The sequence below is a fragment of the Mustela erminea genome, chromosome 6 (genome assembly GCF_009829155.1).
Source record: "Mustela erminea isolate mMusErm1 chromosome 6, mMusErm1.Pri, whole genome shotgun sequence".
Taxonomy (NCBI): domain Eukaryota; kingdom Metazoa; phylum Chordata; class Mammalia; order Carnivora; family Mustelidae; genus Mustela; species Mustela erminea.
This window is the reverse complement of record NC_045619.1, coordinates 138,151,343-138,169,312: the sequence shown is the minus strand read 5'-3', so window position 1 is coordinate 138,169,312 and position 17,970 is coordinate 138,151,343. Positions and strand designations below refer to the sequence as shown.

The following is a 17,970-nucleotide window of genomic DNA, read 5'->3' as shown; positions in this document are numbered from 1 at the left end:
GGGAGTCACTGGCTTCAAGGAAAGAGATTGGACACCCACTGGGTACATTCTGTAAACACTGAAATCAGTAACGAATGCATTTTGGAGGCGGGATTTGCTCTGGGTCTTGTCTGATCAAGCCAAATACATGTAAAAATGCAAGAACAAATGAAGATTGGCATACGTACAGGTTTTTGCCATTTTTGTGGGACTGAATCAAGACGGGGAATGGTGAGAAGTCAAGTTCGGATAAACAGATTTTTCTTTCTATTTTCCTTCTTTTTTCTCTTTCTCCTTCTTTTCCTTCCTTCCTTCCTTCCTTCCTTCCTTCCTTCCTTCCTACCTTCCTTCCCTCCTTCTTTCTTTGATTTCCAGAGCGAGAGTGTGTTAGTTTGCTAGGACGACCATCACAAGGGACCACAAAAAGGGTAGCTTCAAACAACAAAAATGTGTTTTCTCACCATTGTAGAGCCTAACATCAGAAATCAAGGTGTTGGCAGGGTCTGTTCCTTGTGAAGCCTGAAGCTTCCTTGCCTCTTCCAGCTCCTGGTGGGCTCCATGTTCCTTGGCCAGCGGGACTATCTCTTCCATCACCGCCTCCCTCTTCACAGGACTGCCTTCCCCCACCACACTGGACATGTGGACATCAAGAGAGCTCGAGGAGGGAGATCAGCATCTGAGAAGAAAAGGAAAGGCAGAGAGGGAATGTGATTGTTTATAGAGTTCTAGAGAGGGGAGAGAGGGGAACACGGACAGAATCTGGAGGGCTCCCACCGCGGAACGGGCGATTAATGACTGAATGCTTATGAAAGCATGCCAGGATCGGCCCTCGATGCTCGTTGACCAGAGGTGATCGCGATAGGAAACGTTTCCAAGCTCAAGAAGCTCAGATACCAGGACCGGAGGCAGAAGAATCTGGAAAAAGCGTGACCGGGAGGAAAGAGGAAAATCCAGGACGAGTGAAACCACAGAAGAGAAAGGAGGAAGGGTGAAAAGGGGGAGTGGTCAGTAGTGCTAAGTGCCAAACAGAAAGAGGAAGCAAGATAAGAGCCCAGAGCGGCCATTAGTTTGAGCAACAAAAGAATCATGGCTGACCCCAGTGAGTCTGATCTGAGTGGAAAGTTGGGGGTGGGAGCCGGAATCCCACTGGTTAAGAAGTGTGTTCTCAGGGACTGCTCTTGGAAGATGGCGGGAGGCTTAGGGTCGAAGAAGGTGTGTTTTAAGGGGGGAGACCCTTGAATGTTTTTATCCCCAGAGCTGGAACGTTCCAAAGGAAGAAGTTGTGGAAGGTGAGGACAGAGGGGGGCGGGGAGAGTGTGTGGGGGAGAGAGAGCTGATTGCTGATGGAGAGAGGTTCCCGAAGAGGATTCTGGGAGTAGGGGGTAGAGGGAGGAGGAGGGAGCTGGGCCCTGGAGGAGCACCACGAGGCTGTGTGAGGACAGGAGATGAGGATGACTGCAGGTGGTGATGGGTCTGAGGGGGTAGAGACGACCAGCAGGAAGCCCTTCCTGTCCTCAGGTCACAATGCGGATCCTGTTTCCTCATGACACCTTGTGTGAGAGGTGTGATGGGCGCCAGCCCTCAGGGGTGCTTGGCCTTCTGGGCTCTGCTCCTGCACACGCACCCACGCCCACGTCTCATAGGGCCCTTCCGCTCCCCGCTGACGGCAGGTGGCCTGGCGTTGCCTGGAATGGGGCTGTGGGAGCTTCTGGGCTGGCGGCAAGGGTGTCCTACTGGCTTCTACTCGCACCACAGGGTGGGCTGGGGCACCTCATTTTGCTTCTTCTGATCTGACTTTTCTCCTCTCTAAAGCGAAGTGGCAGACTGAGTACGTTACCCCAGGGGTCGGCGAACTAGGGCCTGGGGCCCAAATCGAGCCCCCTGTCCGTGGCTGTTTTTTGTTTCTTGTTGTTTTCTTTCAAATGAAGCTTTACTGGGTGTGGTAGGTTGCCTTGTGCCGCTCCCCAAATCCGTGTGCCGAAATCCTGACCCCAGTGCCTTAGACTGTGATGGGCTCGGGAGACCATGGCCTTGAAAGACGTGATGGACTTACAGTTAGACCTTGAGAGTGGGCCCGAATCCAAACCAGCCAGTGTCTTTATGAACAGAGAGAACTGGATCCACAGAGACACCATGGGACCCCTGGGAAAGCCTGGGGGAGGGCTCGGCGCGCTGGCGACCGTCCAGAGCCAAGGAGAGGAGCGTCAGAAGAAACCAGCCCTGCCGACACCTTGATCTTGGACCTGCAGGCTCCAGAGCTGTAAGGTAATGGATTTCTGTTGTTTCAGTCCCCCTCCCCCCACGACCCCAAGGCTGGAGTATTTTGCTATGGCAGCTCTAGAAACTACCACATCGGAACCCGGCCCCATCTCTCCCTACCCTCTGGCTGCTTTTGCATTATGATGGAAGAGTGGAATATTTGTGAGAAATGTGCCCGGCTATCAAAGCCCTCAAATCAATCAATCAATCAATCAATCAATCAATTTATTTATCTTTAGTAGCTGGCCCTGTATAGAAAAAGTTGGCTCACCGCTACTCTAAAACATCCCCAAAGTTACTCTAAATAGAAATTATAGGAAGGTAGTAAAAGCTTACTTCATTTTTATGTTTCTGCGTCCCAAGTCAAGTCGGATGCTGGGCTCTTGGAGGGCAGGGATCACAAATCTTGCAGGAAGGGAGGAAAGAGCGTTGACCAGACACGGACACACGCTGTGCCCACCGACAGATGAGTGGGTGCAGAAAATGTGGTGTGTGTACAACAACGACCGTCGTATAATTTACGACCACGTGGATGAAACCTGAGGACGTTGTACTAAGTGACATAAATGAGACAGAGAAAGATACTGCCTGGCCTCACTTACATGCGTATCAAAATAAAAACAAAAACAAAAAAACCCACCAAAATGAAAGTCCACAGAAACAGTAGAACGGTGGTTGTCAGGGGTGGGAAATGGGTGAATGTGGTCAAAGGCACCAAATTCTAGTTATAAGATAAGTTCTGGGTATGGAGCGTACGGCACGGTGACTGTGGTTGACAATATTGTATTGTATATTTGAAAGCTGCTAAGAGAGTAGATTTTCAAAGCTCTCACCACCAAGAAAAGGAACTACGTGACATGATGCATGGGATAACTAGCTTCATTGCAGTCATCATTTGCAGTATGTACCTGTATCGAAATCACCTCAGTGCACCTTAAACCGATCCAATGTCGTATGTCAGTTCTATCTCAACTAAGCTGTAAAAAATATGCAGAACATGTCCAGGACAGCTGCACATTTGTCTCTATGTTTATGCTATTGGTTTTTTTTTTTTTTTTTAGTAAACAAAAATTTTTCGTCCTCCCCACAATACTGTTAGCTGAACACCTGCTATCTGCCAAGGATTGTGTTGTGCACTTTGCTTTCGATTAGTCCCTGTAATAAGTCTGGGAGGTGGGCACATTTTTTTAAGTTTTATTTTATTTTATTCTATTTATTTATTTAAGAGAGAGAGAGCATGAATAGTGGCGAGGGGGAGAGAGAGAGAGAGTAGCAGACTCCCTGCCAAGTGGGGACCCCGGTGCAGGACTCGAACCTAGAACCCTGGGATCACGACCTGAGCTGAAGGCAGATGCTTAACCGACGGCGCCCCCCAGGAACCCCGGTGGTACATTTCTTATTCCCATGGTACAGATTAAATAAATGAGGCAGGTGAGATGAAGTGTCTTCCCAGATCACAGAGCTCTGTCCAGATCACCCTGGGAAGGGGACCCTGTCTGTCCTCACAGCCACAGTCTTGTTGGCACACCACGCCACGCCACTTGAAACTCAGAATTTTTTTTTTTTTAATATTTATGTCTCTTGTGATTTGTCGTACATTGCTACTAATAGATATGGAGAGAATGTTTCTGGAATTGATTCTTGGCTTCATGCTTCTCCCAAACATGGCAGCCCTTCTGCCATTAAAGATAGAGTAAACATGACCTAGAGGTCAAGTCCTGCTCTAGGTTCTGGGGACCCGGGTATGATGAGACACAGTGTTCCTGGCTCTTAGTTTTCTCGTGGAGAAAGGGTTGTTATCTTTTTCAGTGGTTGTCCACCCGCTGTCCACAGCTTTCCGTGACCTGATCTTATACCCCGCAGGTGACCAAGGCGCAGTGGGATGGCAGGCAGCTCTGGGACTCAGGGACTGGACCTGGAGGACGGTCAGTGCCGCAGGCTCTTCATGGCCAACTGAAAAGTGCCTCCAAATCCACTTACCCTCTGTCGTTGCCTCCCTCTCGTTGCCGTCAGCGGGAGAGCTGGGATCTCCTCCCTCTCGCACACGCCCCCGACATGGGCTCCAGAACCCACAGGCTGCAGTGCTCAGGCTTGGGTGGAAAATGTGATCTCTGCCGTCCTTGGGGGGACAAACCCACAAACCAAAAGGACTCTGGCTTTCCAAAGCAATGATGCCCTTGTTTGGGGCTTTCTAAAATTTCCCGGATTTTCTCTGAAATCAAATGAGATGCTGTGGCCTCGGCCGAACACTTAGGCTTTGTCGGGGACAGAGTGGCCCAATCACGACATCTTGGGGCTTGTGGCCATCAGCCCTGGAGCGTAACGCGTGGCTGTGAAACTTGTTGCTGGAATTTCTCTGACCTGTGGCCGCTAGGCTGGAATTTCTTACCATCTCCCTTTCCCCAGACTAGTCGCACATTTGGGGCAGCTTAGATGATCACATCACATCCCTGCAATCTATCTTTTCTCTTTTCTTTTCTTTCTTTTGTTTTCTTTTTTAAAGATCTTGTTTATTTATTTGACACACAGAGAGAGCGAGTACAAGCAGAGGTAGTGGCAGGCAGAGGGACAGGGAGAAGCAAGGAGCAATAAGCCTGATGCGGGGCTCGATCCCAGGACCCCGGGGATCATGACCTGAGCCGAAGGCAAGTGCTTAACTGACTGAGCCACGCAGGAGCCCCTGAAGTCTATTTCTAAGGTAAAATGGAAGTCTAATTGGGAAAAAAAAAATCAATTTTTAATGAAACAAAATCCCCTCGAAACTAGATGCCAGATGTTACTGTGCCATCCCCACTCAGTTTTTGACCCTGGGGCTAAGCCACCCCATTGAAGTAAAAACACGTTCATGGCTTCTTTATAATGTCTGGGTTCTCTAGACACAATCACGTAAGGGATTGTGGAGGAAGCATCAAAATGTCTCTGCCATATATTGGCTATTCTGTTTTCTCTCTCTCTCTTTTTTTTTTAACCTGCAAAATCAAGGCATTGGACTAAATAATATTTAAATTCTCTTAACATGCACCAATGTCTGTGTTAACCCAAAGGTAAAGGAAGGCCTTCTAAGTTTATCCGTACAAGTACTTCAGCATAGATAATTTACATGTTGTAGGAAATTGGATTCTGTCCCACACTAAATATATTTTCAATAAAAGAAGGCTTCCTGATGCCTGTCTTAACACCAGCGAAGAAGAAGTTATCTTCTTTAGCCTGCAAAAGCTGGGCCATTAGCAGAGGACGGAGTGTGAGGCCTTTGGTGGGGTGATACTGAGACCCAGATTCTGAGTAGCGCTAAAATGTTAGGGACCAGTTGCACTCTGGGCCAGTCAAATCCTTCTTTTATCTTTTTCAAAATGTAGGAGACTAAGCTCCCTCTAGTCCTTCCAGTAATCTGAGGGTTCCTAGAATTGGCCGATTCCCTAGAAAGCCACCTTGAGTCCAGGTTGGTTCTTGGCTTGGCATCAGTAATGGTGACAAGGTGGAGGAATAGATTTTGCTGGACAACAATTTAAAAGAACAAACAATGGGAAAAAAAAGAGAACAAATACGAAAGTACATTCAACAACCTCCAGACAAAAGCCTGGTGGTTCCAAAGTTCTGACCCTGTGACAAAACTTGAAATGACTTCTGCCTTTTCTCTCTTGAAGAACATTCTAGAAACTAAAGGGGCCAAGCCCGGCTCTTCTGCAGGAACCACTAATGGTCACAGCGCCCATTCAGACAGTCTGAAAACATTCCAATTCTTACCTTGCGATTAGCGTAGATTTACCCGGAAGATGGCAAGGTTAAAGGAGTTGTGTTTCTGAGATCCGAGCTGTACCATAGTTCAAAGTTGCCTCAAAGGCTTTCAGAGATGAAATGAGATTTTATTATGTAAATCTCCAGTTAGGCTCTGGCTCTTATTAAAAACAAAACAAAGGAACAACAACTGGGAGTATTGGAAAAGGTCCATAAAAACAATTTAAGTTTACTGAGTAAATAAATAGTAGACAGTTTAAAATTCTCTTTGGGGATAATTGAGAAAGTGACTCAAAGAAATTAGAGATGGAAGAAGCTTGTTTTATACAGCCCTCCAGGGGATGCTTTCCTTGGGTTCTTTGCTTTTGGATTAAAAGGTCAAAATGACAATAACACTAATAATAAATTATATACTCCCAGTGCCTTCTTTTAAGCCCTTTAATAGCCTGGTGAAGAGTGGAGACATGTAGCGTTCATGTTTAATGTGGCTCCTGTTGGAATTATGACTTCCCATAAGCCAGCTACATCTGAGGCCGAGACCCAAGAGTATAGATTATGACACTTGGCCAAGGGGGAGGGAGTCTAGTCCCATGATTTGTTCTGAAGGCAACCTCTCTTACTCTGATCCAAAGGGAGGTCTAGCAGAAAAATTGAAAAAAATGTTTGGTGGCATTTTGTGTTTTAGAAATTATATAGATGAGTGGAATAAATTCTATGGTAATTATATACTGTAGTTTACATAATAGAAAATTTCATTTCCTCTTTCATTGTAACCTCTGACCTGAGAGAGCATCTTTCCCATCCTCGCTGTGGGTGCTTTCCTTGGAAAACAGGGAAGGAGAAAGGATGCAATTATGCTAGTGAACGTGGCTACCAGCCTCCAAACCTCAACCGCAGGTATCAGGCATCATTTTCTCTGTTTACCAAATTACTTTTAAGATTTGGACAGAATATTTCCCACATAGTTCCCAATCACTAGCTCGCGAGGGGACCTTCTAGGGAACTCAGTACACAGAAGGATTTTCAACGGCCAGTGAGGGAAACAGAGCTTTCTGATGGCAAAACATGTATATAGAGAAGCCAGAGGAAAAAGATAGGCTATTAACAAGTACCTCTAAAATGAAAATCTGTAAGGCAAATTATTTAAATGAGACAATGTAAATAAACAAGGCAAAAACAGGAGCCTTTGGATCCTTTACTTCATCTTATAGTAAATAAATTATCCTAAAGCACATAGATAGGCACAGGACTTTGTTTTTATTTATTTTATAGCCTGTTTTTTTTTTTTTTAAGTCCTTGTAATAACTCCTGGTGGAAAAAAAAAAAAAACAACAACAATAAACTTTTTCTTTCTTTCTTTCCTCCCCATTCTGCTATTATGTCAGCTTTGATGAGCTCGTGTGATTGGACTCCTGTAAAATGACGAGGCTCATTTATCCAGAGAGCCGTCGGGGGTTACAAAGTAAAAGAATCTCCATTTCTATCCCTGTTGTGTCGCTGCCAACATGGCTGGACCGTTTGTCATAAAATGGAGGAAAATACACTGGTTTTTGCACACGTGGCTGTTCCAGTCCATCAAAACAAAAAGATCATAGCCTCTGGCCATGACTGAAGGCAGAGGACGTAGGACATGTCAGTGTCCTTTATCTCAAGGCCCAAGTCACTCATCCTGCTACTTTCTGTGCTTCTCCACATGGAGACTTCCTCTAAATCTTGGCTAACGCACAGGAATCTGATGTTTAGAAAGTCACTTTCCTGTCCTTATAAACAATTCGACCATAATAACCTGGCCGCTGGCACCAGAGCTTCATTTAAATTTTGCTCAGCTTGGTTTACAATTAAGATTTAATTAGTAAACTCATTACAAAGACAGGAAATCTCTGACTTTCCCCTAATTCTCTCTCAGGCTTTAGCGAGGACCCAGCCTGTCCCTTTCGGTTTAGGCGCTCGCACAGAGTTTTTTCTAAACACTGTTATTTATGTCAATCTTAATTTTAAGATAAAATATTGTCCTTTGCTTTTGAAAATAGAGGGAGGTAGCCCAGTCACTTAGAATTTAGGGTTTCAAGTTCTCTATTTTGAAAATAGCCCCTGTGTGTATTTTTAAACCTTCTCAACGCTAAGAGTCTGTGCAGATCCTTCCAGCTTGTCTCAAATGGTAGAAAGAGCCACTGAGGTGGGGGAATGGGGTGAGGAATGTCAGTAGGGGTGAGGACAGCAAGGCCAGAGTAGAATCACCCCATGGTGACACCATCAGAATCTTCCAGAACACTGGGCTAGTTTGCTATCACTCTCAGAACACAACAGGATGGTGGCAGAGCTCTATAAAATGGGGAAATATATAAAACAGGGTGATGCTTTCATATTTTGCCTCAAAAGAACAGTGGGAAAGTATCTGCTACGGAGTTAGGAAGCATGAGGGGTCTAGTTGAATATTCAGCTAAGACAGAAGCTTAGGAGAAGAAGCAATTTTAGAAGCCTAGGACTAAAACATTTGGTCATATTTTTATGGGACCAAAGCTACTTAAACTCATTTTGTTCTCAAGGTCCCGATGGGAAAATGATGGCGAACTTTGGGATCAGAGCTGAAGTGTTTTACCTCAACTTGCTTTCTATAAAAAAACAAAAACAAAAACAAAAACAAACAACAACAACAAAAAAAACCCTGAAGCTTTTTGTGGGAACTTTGATCCTTAAGGTTAGATAAGTGACTTTGTTTCGGAAATTCAGTGTTTGAAAACTCAGTCATTAGAAGTAACCATAAGTGGTCCTCAGTTTTAAATAAATACTTGAAGTCACGAATTAAATCCTTTTTAGAGAAGTTCAGTTGTTATCAGAGAGCCTTATTCTCTAGTGATTTCTCCGCCCATACTATTTTTTTTTTGTCCTAACAAAAAAGAAGCTATTGATCAGAAAGGTTAAGTGACTTCCCTGAGATCACACAGCAAACTAGTAGACAAGACAGAAATAAGGTTTGTTGGTTTGTTTATTTGAACTATGTACAGAGCTCTGAGCCAACTCAAAGGGAAAAGTTATTAGTAGCCGTAAAAATCAAGAACCATGATACTTAACGGGTGTTTCCCTTGGGCAGTCTCTGACAGCTTTTATGAGGCTTTGGAATGTGTCAATACATACCACTGTGACCCTCTGGGAAGGAGCAAACCAAACCTCTCTCCTCTGGGAAGTGTCAATCCTGTTTGCTCGTGAACATTCTCAGTAGGAAGAAGAAATGCGAACTTTAAGTTCAAAATGGCTCAGAAGAGCTTGGAGAATCCAGGACTTAAGCAGGTGCTAGTCCAATTAAAGAGAAGTCTATACAGCGTCAGATAGGCTCACTGTACAGTTTTGAATAATCTGGAAGTAAAAAGAAAGCTTGTCTCCCTGTCTCGTTGGCCGGTGGTTTGGAAGAGTCGGTCCCCCAGTGTGGGAACACGAGACAGGCCAGCATCCCCAGATTTCTAGTCTCGTCTTTGAGATGCGAGGTGCCAGGTTGATGGAAGGGACCGCAGTGCAAAGGAAGAGGGCAGAAGGATGCCCAAAATAACAGTTGAAAAAAAAAAAGAAAACAGAAATAATGAAGGCACAAGGGACTATAAATCTCCCAGGAAACATTAGCGCTGAGACGGGTGAGGACCGGACTCCCGAGGTTTCTGTTTTCAATTGAGGTTTCATTTAATGGAAATACACCCATTAGAAACCACAACAGATGTCCCTCTGAGCTGCGTAAAGACCAGCAGAAGTAAACAGAAAGAGATCTGAGCCAGGGGTCCCCTAATTTCTCCGCATCAGGAATTCGACTTGGGAAGGTATATTGAAACATTTTACTTTGGAGGAGCCTTTTGCAGTTATCAGAGACATTAGGTCCCAAATGCAACGCATGAATCTTGACTGAATCCTGTTTGGAAAATAAGGGCTTTAAAAAAAAAATTTGGTACAATTAAGGACAATGAAATATGGATTTTGGGATGTAAATTATTACAAATATATTTTTATATATTGTATAATTATGTATATTATATTAGCCTTGAATATAAATTATTACTATAGATAAAATGTGGATATAGATATTTAGATATTTTGATAGATTATATTAGGGCATTATTTTTTTTTAATTTTTTATTTCTTTTCAGCGTAATAGTATTCATTGATATTATGGAATTATTATATACTTTCCTGGGTGTGATTATATTATTGTGGCTAAGTAGTTTATCCTATTTTAGGCACTAGATCCTAACGTTGGGCTGATGTACAATTATGCCTGAAACTCAAAAAAAAGCACGTGCGTGTGTGTGCATGTGTGTACATGTATACGTACATATACATAGGTGTAGTGCTCGCTTCGGCAGCACATATACGTAGGTGTAGACACACTCAGACTTAAGCAGAGGCTGGATTGAAGAATAATGAAGTCAGGGGTGCCTGGGTGGCTCAGTGGGTTAAGCATCTGCCTTCAGCTCAGGTCATGATCTCAGGGTCCTGGGATCGAGCCCCGCATCGGGCTCTCTGCTCGGCGGGGAGCCTGCTTCCCCCTCTCTCTCTGCCTGCCTCTCTGCCTACTTGTGATCTCTCTCTCTCAGTCAAATAAATAAATAAAATATTAAAAAAAATAATGGAGTTGGGAAGCTTCTAGACACCGTTGGTTACTTATTTGCTCATGTTAGATTACTAATAGATTCAACAAGAATAGCAAGTAGCTATGCAGCTCTTGCTGGATGTTTTATGTGCATAACACATATCTTCCCAACCCCCTCTCTCGAAGCCACAGAGAGGGTTAGCTATCCACAGTTTAGCTGAGGTAAAGAAGTGACCCACCCAAAGTCACATGATACCTAGGCTATTGGATTTGGGATTGAAATCTCAGCAGTTGCTGTCAGAGTGTGTTTTTAGCTTGTACACCGTATTTTCTATATATCTTGACAATACCTGTCACTAAAGAGTATATGACCTTATGTTTATTGGATCAAATCCTAGAATTTACCTAGAATTTATCCTAGAGAAATGATGGAGGAAATGTGATGAGATATACCCAGGACAAAGTATGGCTCCTTTAGGTGTAAGGTCTCAGGGGCTTGCAGCTGGAGCTGGGAGGCATCAAGCTGCTACCACCCGCAGCTGTGAGACCGTGAAATCGATCCTCAGGGAGACAGACAGGCATCCCAAGTGTTTTCCCAAATCATGTCCCCACTCAAGTCAGTGGGCATTGTTTTGGCAACATCCTGTGTGTGTGCGTTTCTCAAAAATGCAGAGGGAGAGAGAGAGAGAAAGAGAGAGAGAAGTGGTGGCCAAACCAGGAAAATGTACGAAGTTCAGGAGAAGAATATATTTACGTTAAATGCTTTTAAAAAATTTTTTTAAAAATATTTTATTTATTTATTTGACAGACAGAGATCACAAGTAGTCAGAGAGGCAGGCAGAGAGAGAGGAGGAAGCATGCTCCCTGCTGAGCAGAGAGCCTGATGCAGGGCTCGATCCCAGAACCCTGGGATCACGACCCAAGCTGAAGGCAGAAGCTTTAACCCACTGAGCCACCCAGACACCCCTATTTATGTTAAATGCTTAAACAAAAAACTGCCAAGCCCTTGAAGGGAACCCTTCCCTTCTCCCTTAGAGCATGCTGGGTCCATGGTCTGTGTGAACAGGATGAACTTTGTCTCTAACTTCTGTCCAGACACTCACATCACTGTGTTGACCTCTTTTGTCTTCTTGGATGTCCAAACATACAAATCCCTCAACTCTTGACCTTCTTCTGTCTTTTTCTCTTCTTGTTCATGTGTTTAGAGTGGCGTGGACACGCAGGAAGCTTTGCCTTTCTTCCTTCTTTTGTTGGAGCCCCAGAGTTAGAAGCCGCTGAAACACTGAGACTCGCGGTCAGACTTAAAATTCCAGATTCCAAGCAAAATCTCCCACCAGGTCCTTCTTCCAACTCTCCAGACACCATCTCATTAAGCAGTGTGGCCGTGCGGTCTGTTTCCAGGGGGTAGATTCGACCCGTAAGTCCCTCAGCACTCAGGATGAGGCCATGCCCATCGTGGATCTTCTCAGATCTGTTTTACCTGTACTGTGGTTTTCAAATAGCCTGTTCAAGTAAAGACAGCATGGAGGTATATTACACCTCATGCGGAGAACAGTGACGCTCTCCCAGACCTTTGCACCTGATCAGATGTTCATGACAGTTCGATGAGTTCGGGAAAGATAGTAGGACTTCCTGCAGATGTGATGCTGCTCTGTTTCTCCAGGTGTGGGGGAGATAGGACACTGCCCAGCGGGTAAGCTCTCCCAAAGTTTCTCTTATCTAATCAGAATATTATCAGTGGGTTTTTTGTTCAGTTCATTAATGAACTGAATGAATATATGTTTGATGTTCCTTAGGACTATTATATAAAGTACGATGGAGGATTAAAAAAACGTAATAAATGAAATTGTTCGCATCTGCAAGGAGCTATGGTATAATTAGAAAGACAACACGTGCAGTCTTCATGGTATTCTTACGAATATCATAGGGTGTGTAAAGCAAGAGATAGATATTTAAGAAAGCTTTTTTTTTTTTTAAGAATATATTCTTTTGAAAGAGAGAGAGCTCGAGGACAAGTGGGGCAGGGAGGGGCAGAGGGAGAGGAAGAAGCAGACTCCCCACTGAGCAGGGAGCCTAATTCAGGGCTCGATCCCACGACCCCAGGATCATGACCCAAGATGAAGGCAGACGCTTAACCTACTGAGCCACCCAAGCGCCTGAAGAAATCTTGTTGAGTACCTACTGTGTTCTAGGCATTCTTCCAAGCGCTAAGAACTCAAAAGTGAGTAAAAGAGATAAAAAGCCTCCCCTCTTAGAACTAACATTCTAGATGGGAAGAAAGACAAGGTAGATATAAAAAAGATAAATAAGTAAAATGGGCGCTCGGTTAGTGGGATGACACGGCAGAGGCTGACAGTGGTTAAGGTTTTAAGTAAGATTTCCTGGAAAAGCCTCATTAAAAATAGAGTCATGTGAGTAAAGACCCAAAGGGAAAGCGGACCGAGTTATCCAGCAGTGAAGGGAAGGGCATTTCAGGCAAAGGGAACAGCCAGTGCAAAGGCCACAAAGGACCCTTTCATCTGTGTTGAGGAAGAAGGAGGCCAGTGGGGCTGGAGTGTGTGGCTGCGTGAGAGAGGAGGTAGAGCAGGGATCAGAAAAACAACCGGGAACCAGACCCTGCAGGGACTCTCCTTGGCAGGGACTTTGGAGTTTCCTCAGAGTGCAATGGGGAGCCACTAGATAATTTTGAGCAGTGCAACAACATATGTGACTTGACAGGTGACAGGAGGTGAAATGAATGTGTCCTTGGGAGGGCTATTGTAATAATGAAGGCAGAAATGACGCCCACTAAAGCTGGGGGTTGGGGGGGTGGAGTTAGTTTAACTGTGCTCAGTACTCACTCGGCTTGTGCGCAGTTGCACACAGGGATGCCGTGGTGGAACGGTTGTGTTCACCAGGCTCAGGATTTGGCCAAGGATGAGGATATGAGAGAGGCAAGGAATGGAGATGAATGGAAGGGCATGGTTTTAATGAGGGGCCGTGGAATCAAAATGGGGTAAGGGGAGAAGTGAGAGTGTGAAGGGAATGAGGAAAACAAACAGGCCGTGCAGTGAATAGCAGGAAATTCTGGGGCGGGGGGGCATTCTCTTCCGTCAGGTCCAGTGGTAGAAGTGAGAGGGCTGTAGCTTCAGCGGAGTCTGGAAGGATAGCTAGGTTTCTGTTAGAGCAAGACGCCAAGGAAGTTTTCTGAGGAGATCATGAGGATATAGAGGTTTGTGGATGGTTGAATGGAAGCACCAGAAGGCACGGTGAAAGGGCTTCACAAGATGGTGGTGAGGGGTGGGTGGGGGTCAGAGGAGGCTCTGTGTAAGCTCAATGAGAGTTAGCCTGTGGGGATCGGGAGAGCATGGGAGTTCTGAGTTTCTGACATGCCCTGGAGTCAGGGGTGGGTTAAAATTACTCTGGAGGGTCCCAAGTCAAACATTAGAGGGGGGGTTATGGGAGCATGGTGGGATCTGAGGTTTCCAGTGGATTTGCCTTGGCTCTCGTAGATGCAGACTTGGAGTCCTGAAGCCAGCTGGTGTTCTTCCCTCCCGGGAGCACTCCTTGACTCCTGCCAACAGTGGCCTGCGTGCGGACTGTCCTACGCTCAGCTTTGGGCCAATGCTGAGAATTCATCCTCCATACATCATGGGCTCACAACAGACCCACTCGTTCCTTCAACTGCTTTGAGCCTATTTCAGAGTCCAAGGTCCAGCTGGGTGCGCGAAGATGAAGCGAGTGGGTCCCTGTCCACTTCCCACCATTAGCGTCGTCAATGGTCTAGAGTAGGTCCGGCCACCTTTTCTCTATAAGCACTCCTTAGGTGACATGTATCCAGCTCCAATTTTTGAAAGGATTTTATCCATCAGATTAAATAAGATGCATCTTTTGTTCTGTTGAACTCCAGAACTGAGTTATCTGACCTGACGGCCTGGGTCAGAGACAGGACACGGAGGATCACCTTCATGTCTTACCCCTTCAGTGGTATTACCTCTTCAGCGGAAGTTTTGGTCCTTGACACCAGATTCCCAGGGATAAGAGGACCACTCTTTGTTTAAGGACCTCTAAGAGACTGAACCTTTGTGGAAGCTTTTAAAATTTATTCGCAGGAAGTAATAATTCATTTCCTCATTTTTTATTATTCAAAGCAAATAAAATTGAATGTGTAATGGGAGCCAGTGGTGTTTGACAAACAACACATGACAAGAGAGATAGTAAACTGATTTGTCTAATAATACAATAAATGGTTTGAGTTACATTCTGTGTCTTCTTCAAAAGCAACACAACTATTTCTAAGAGGGTCTTTGAACTATTGGAAAGGGCCATCAAATTCTCATCAATATGTTTGGGATTCAAGGACCCCAGTTAGGGAATCTCTGTAGTGTAATTAAAATACAGAAATAAAATGCCCCCAACAGAAAACAAAAAACAAAACAAACAAACAAACAAAAAACCCCTACAGTTATGTTGCTCAAACTCTCCAATCAACACCAGAATCAGTCATCTGTGCTTCCTTGCCACCCTCCATGAATGTGAATATTTGAGAAGCATGGTTAGAGTCCTAAAGATTATCCTTGTCAAGTGTGAGTGCCTTTGGAAAAGCACCAATCTGGGGAAGATTTCTCAAACTGGATTGGGTAGTACCATGGGTCATCGTGCCATATCAGAATATTCCATTTGAAGATGGTTTAGAAAAGCATTTATTCTTAATGCACAATCTCTTATTTGAAACGAGCAGAAAAAATATTGTTTTCATAGCACAAAAATGCCAAATAAACCTTTACAAAATTGTCTTGGTTGTAAGAGTGTGAAGAAGTGAGTCTTCACCTTTGGGACATAATCCCGACAGACTGGACTATGGGAATCCCAGCAGAGAAAAGGTATGAGATTTTTTTTTATCTCTATAGAAAGAGGACGGACGTTAAAAAAAAATAAGCTGAACAAAATGGATTTAAGGCATGACAAAGTTTCCCCCACAGAATATTCAAGAATCACTTTAAGAAAAAAGAGTAGCCTGTCTTACTGGTAAGATGAAGCCAGAGAAGATCCAACTGTGCACTCCAGAAGAGGGCAATGTCAAAGCCCAAACATTCCCTGAGAGTAGAACAAGCCATTGCAACTGTCATAGCTTCTCAATTTGTCAGCAACGTTGAAGCCACTGAACTCTTTTGAGAGCAGAGGATTTCATGGACTAGAGGAAAAAATGCTTTTCAAGTAAAGGACATTTCCAGCTTCTTCCTTGAATTCTGCTCTTTTTTTCCCCTTTTCTTTTCTTTTCTTTTCTTTTCTTTCTCTCTCTCTTTCTCTCTTTCTTTCTTTCTTCCTTTCTTTTATTTATTTATTTTTTTTGTAGCAGTGTTTGCCGGTGACTCAAGTATGTTTAGCCTTAAGTGAAACTCTTCATTTTTCAAATTGCCTATTCTTGTGTCATGGAAATCTCTGGAAAGAACTTTACCCGATCTCGAGTCCACACACGTTTAGATGTGGCCCAGGAGAGCTCTCTTTGTTTTTACCCCTTGACCTGGAGGCTTAACTTTACATTTGCTTTCGGGAACAGAAAGGATATACTCTCAAATATTGCTTCCTAGGCCCGTTGTTGTCAACATTTAAAACATTTTCACGGGAATTCCTTGATGAAATGGAACTCTCCCACACTGGTCATTAGTCACTACACGATCATGAAGCTTTGGTGTTATCCTCTGTTAGAACGGAAAAGGATTTGTGGCAAGAAGAAAGAAATCACCTTGGGGTGCCTGGGTGGCTCAGTCATTAGATGTCTGCCTTCAGCTCAGGTCATGATCCTGGGGTCTTAGGATCGAGCCCCGCATCGGGCTTCCTGCTCAGCGGGAAGCCTGCTTCTCCCTCTCCCACTCCCCCTGCTTATGTTCCCTCTCTCACTCTCTCTCTCTGTCCAATAAATAAATAAAAGCTTTAAAAAAATTAAAAAAGAAAGAAAGAAGTCACCATCTACAATATTGGAGTTGCAGGGGGAGGGAATCTACATTTCTTAAAAGTGGTGAATTATGTGGAATTAGTCTATTCGGGGCCTTGGCTCCCCTTCCCATCCACAGGCCCAGGATGTGGGGTTAACTCACAAGACAAACAACTCGGTGCAGGGAGTTCCACGGCAAACAATGCCTGTCCGGCAGCCTCCTGATTGCTTTTGTCTTCCTAAGTCTAATCCCACGATAAACCTTGTTTCCTACACTCGATGTGCCTCTCTTTCACTAACCCCAAATCCATCAGCTGCATTGTGGTTGGCTCATGGTGCACAAACAGAATCGCCAGTTTCCTTCCTCAAAGCAAACAGTGCTGGTGCTTAGCCACAGTTCAAAAGGTTTAACACCCCACTGTGCCTGTTCATTTAGGTGGCCAAGTAGGGTCAGCTCTGACTTCTAATTAAACCACTTCATTCCCTGCCATCATTCCCAGTTTTTACTAAGGGAGAAATACCGTATGATTTCTTAACCAGTGGCCTCTTGTCCCAGCCCCTGCTTCTAATTTTTTTTTTACTGTTCACTAAAATAACCATTAACAGGGCACCTGGGTTGCTCAGTCGGTTCAGAGTCTGTGTTCGGCTCAGGTCATGATCTCAGGGTCCTGGGATCGAGTCCCGGTGTCAGGCTTCTTGCTCAGCGGGGAGCCCACTTCTCCCTCTGCCTCTGTTCCTCCCCCTGCTTGTGCTCTCTCTCTCTCTCTGTCAAATAAATAAATAAAATCTTAAAAAAAATAAAATACCCATTAACCCTCATCCCTGTTTCATTTTCTTCCCGTTTTCTGCCAGATCTCTCTCTGCTTTAATCCACGATCAATTGCTAAGAATCCGGTCAGCATGGTATTTTCTCAGCCTTCCCCCTCTTCTGCTTCTCATGGTTGGTTTGCTGGAGGAAAGATCAAGAAGGGCCTGGGGCGGCCCCCTGGCAGAATGGAACGCTGCAGGTGTGTGATGTCATGCCAAGGGCTCCGGAGAGCACGCTCTGGGAAACAACATTGTACCATCAAGCAGGAGCCCCGACTGCCAACGGAAGACCCGTTCTCATGCTTTCCAGAAGACAAACCATCACATTTCCTATTGTTCCTTCAGGCACTTGCTTCCTTCTGTTTGTTTCACTTTTCGTAAACCAATGAGTCATGTCACTCGCTTCTGACTCCAAGTGACTTCCCCCACAAGGGTCATTCCAGAGCGAGCCCCATCAGAGATGGGAACAGGGGCTGGGACATAAGTTTTGTTTGGGATTTTGCTGTATTATTTGGGCTTTGCTTTATAATTTCTTATAGGCAGGTGTCTGAAGGAAAGGCCTTCAAGTGCCCTTTTTCTTCCGTGACAGCAAAATACTCACAACTGCCAAACCCGGTAGAACCGTCTATATTCTATAGTCATAGAACCAGTGTTCTATGACTGCGAGGAACATGTTTGGGACCCCATTAGCTGATCATTAGCT

At 44.7% G+C, this 17,970-nt stretch overlaps 1 long non-coding RNA gene across 2 annotated transcripts; it reads left to right on the top strand.

Annotated features, from left to right (window-relative positions):
* Positions 1-815: 815 nt before the first annotated feature.
* Positions 816-15,772, top strand: LOC116594411. 2 transcript variants are annotated; one of them, XR_004287208.1, is made up of 3 exons: positions 816-1,268; positions 2,088-2,244; positions 14,038-15,772. It is a non-coding gene; the product is annotated as an uncharacterized LOC116594411 (long non-coding RNA). The 2 variants fall into 2 exon arrangements; XR_004287207.1 differs by lacking the exon at positions 14,038-15,772 and adding an exon at positions 4,102-4,416.
* The last annotated feature ends 2,198 nt before the right edge of the window (positions 15,773-17,970 follow it).